The sequence below is a fragment of the Mastomys coucha genome, unplaced genomic scaffold (assembly GCF_008632895.1).
Source record: "Mastomys coucha isolate ucsf_1 unplaced genomic scaffold, UCSF_Mcou_1 pScaffold9, whole genome shotgun sequence".
Taxonomy (NCBI): Eukaryota; Metazoa; Chordata; class Mammalia; order Rodentia; family Muridae; genus Mastomys; species Mastomys coucha.
Window position 1 is genome coordinate 1511573 of NW_022196915.1, and position 3032 is coordinate 1514604.

Sequence of the window (3032 nt, forward strand, 5' to 3'; positions counted from 1 at the left end):
GTATCAAGAAGTAGCAGAATAAAACTATAAATAAATAATAGCATAAAATATACCTGGAGATGGAAAAAATATACTCTTGAAAGAACAATGGACTACTGAAGAAATCACATAAGAAATCCTTAGAATATAACGGAGATGAAAGAATGACTTATCAGAATCTTTGGAGCACACCAAATTCAGCTCTAATTGGAAATTTTGATGTGAATCCTTAATTTAAACAAACAAACAAATGAACAAAAATAGAGATCTCAAATAAATACCTTAACAATGTTCCTCAATGTCTTCAAAAACAAGAAAAGAAGTATAGTATCAATAGATAGAAAGATATAATAAAGAAAATGGTAGAAATTAAAAAAAAAAAGGAGACCATGAGAACAGTGCAGAGAAGGAAACAATTCCCTTTCCATTTCTTGAAAATGATAAAAAAGATTAACAAGACTCTAAGCTAAAACACTGAAGACACAAGGTAATAAAAAAAACATAATAAAAGGTACATTATAACATATGCCAGTGGAATCTAGAGAACAATGAAGTAATAACTTCAGAACCTATATTCAAAAAGCTAGAAAATTGAGAACAAATATACAAATAGACTAATAAGAGCCAGCAAGTCTACATTGAGAGATGTCAATAATATGAACAGATCTATGACAAGCACCAAGTTTGAAGCAGCAATGAAGTTGCACAACATAAAAGACCAGGATCAGACAGATTGAATCACTTACTACCTTTAAAGAAGAAAGGGTACAATGTTCATGTTCCACAACAGAAGGAGAAGGCACACTACCAAATAAACCAAATCACTCTGGTGCCAAAACCAGATAAAGAAACAAAAGCACCAAAACAGAAAACCATAGACCAATTTGCTTAAGCATACAAACAAAATGCTCACTATAAGTACTTAAAACTAAATTCAAGAATGAATTAAAGAAATCAGACATCAAAAAAGTTGGTTTGATTATAAAGATGTAAGAATGGTTCAACTTTTCAGATCTATGAATGTAATAAATATTGTATTTGAATAGACTCAAGAACAGAAGTCAAATGACCAACTCAATAGATTCAGAAAAGGGCTCTAATAAAGTCCACAATATCTTCCTGATAGAATATATCAGAAAATAATGAAGAATATACATGATACACCTCTAACCAAAAATAAACCAAGTGAGGAAAACTGGAAAGTATATCTTCTAGTGAAAGACATGATATAATGTATCTGTTGTTATTCATTATAATGCCTGGCATCTCAGAGAGAACAAGAAGTTTGGAAAAATAACAATAATGGAAATATTGAATCAAGTAGTCAAATCACAGTTGTTAACAGATAACATAATCCTATATCTCAAAGATGGTACACTTCAACAAAAATCTTTTTGATCTGCTCTACCATCTCATCAAGTTATCAGGATGTAATGTCACCATACAAAAATTAGTAGCTCTTCTTTAAACTGCCAAGTAATGCTTAGAATAGAACCAAGAACAAAAATCCATTCACAATAGCTACAGGATAATGTCTAGGAATAAACTAACTAAGGAGTTGAATGACCTTTACAACAAAAACAAAACCAGAAAATTTTACAGAGGCATTACTGGGAATATGTCTTTATTACCAGAAGCACATCGCAACATCAGTGTAATTACCAGCACATTCCCAACTTAGTTTTCAAGATTAAAACAAAAACAACTTAGAATTTATATAGAGCATTGGTTCTCAACCTGTGGTTCTCAACCCCTTTGAGAGTTGATCAATACCTTCACAGAGTTGCCTAAAACCCTCAGAAAATACAGATATTTACATTATAATTCTTAACAAGAGCAAAATTAGAGTTATAAAATATCAGCATTATAATTTTATGATTGCGGTTACCACAACATGAGGAATTAATTGTATTAAAGGGTTGAAGCATTAAGAAGGTTGAGAATCATTGCTATAGCGTTTTAAGCACCCTGACTAACCAAAGCAACCCTAGTCTGAGAGAGCACTGCTGCAAGTGTGTCACAGTACTTGATGTCAAGGTATATTGTAAAACCAAAATATGGAAAACAACATGTTACTGGCATAAAGCAGAGAGAGAAACCAGTAGAATGGAAAGGAACATCCAGAAATTAAAACTATGGACCTATAGTAATCTAACCTTGATTAAGGTGTCAAATATATATACTGATAGGAATGCAGTGTCTCTGACAGAAGGTTCTTGGAATAGGGGAATTCTACATGCAAAAGGATGGAAGTAGATCCATGTCTCTTATCTTTCATGAAAAATAATTTAAAAGAGATCAAATACCACAATGTTAGACAGGAATTTTGAAACTGCTAGAAAAACTTAGGTAGGACACTTTGAGATATAGGTGAAGAAAAGTCACTTTAGAGAAAAATTTTAATAAAATAGAGAATTCTAGCATTGATTGACAAGTGTTATCCCATGACTTTCTGTAGCTTACACACTGAAAAAAATTAGCAGAGTGAAGTGATAGCTTACAGAATGGGAGATCTTTCCTAGCTAGTCATCTGATAGGAGATCACTAGCTACAGTAAAACAGTAAATAAGGAACTTAGAGATTTAAACACAAACCAAATCATCAAACCAGACAAAGAGTTTTTAACAGCAGAAGAAAAGAGCAGTAAATACAAGAAACACTGTTCACCATTGTTAACCACTAAAGAAATCTAAATTAAAATCATGTTGAGATTTCCATCTCACCTCATTCAAAATGGCTGTCACCAAATAACCAGAGAACAACAACATATTCTGGTGATGATGGAGGTAATAGAGCCTTTACACACAGGAAGTGCAGAAATGTAAATTATTTTATATCATTCTGAAATTAGCAAGGAGGATTCTCCCAAAACTGAAACTTCAATACTATCTTGCTATACCTTTCCTGAATTAAAGAAATTTAAGCCAGCTCACTACAGAGATGGCTGCACATCAAAATCTAATATCTAATGCTGCACTATTCATAATAGCCAAGATAAGAATCTGATACAGAATAGGGCATCTTGATCAAATTCATTTCCTTTGCCACCTAAA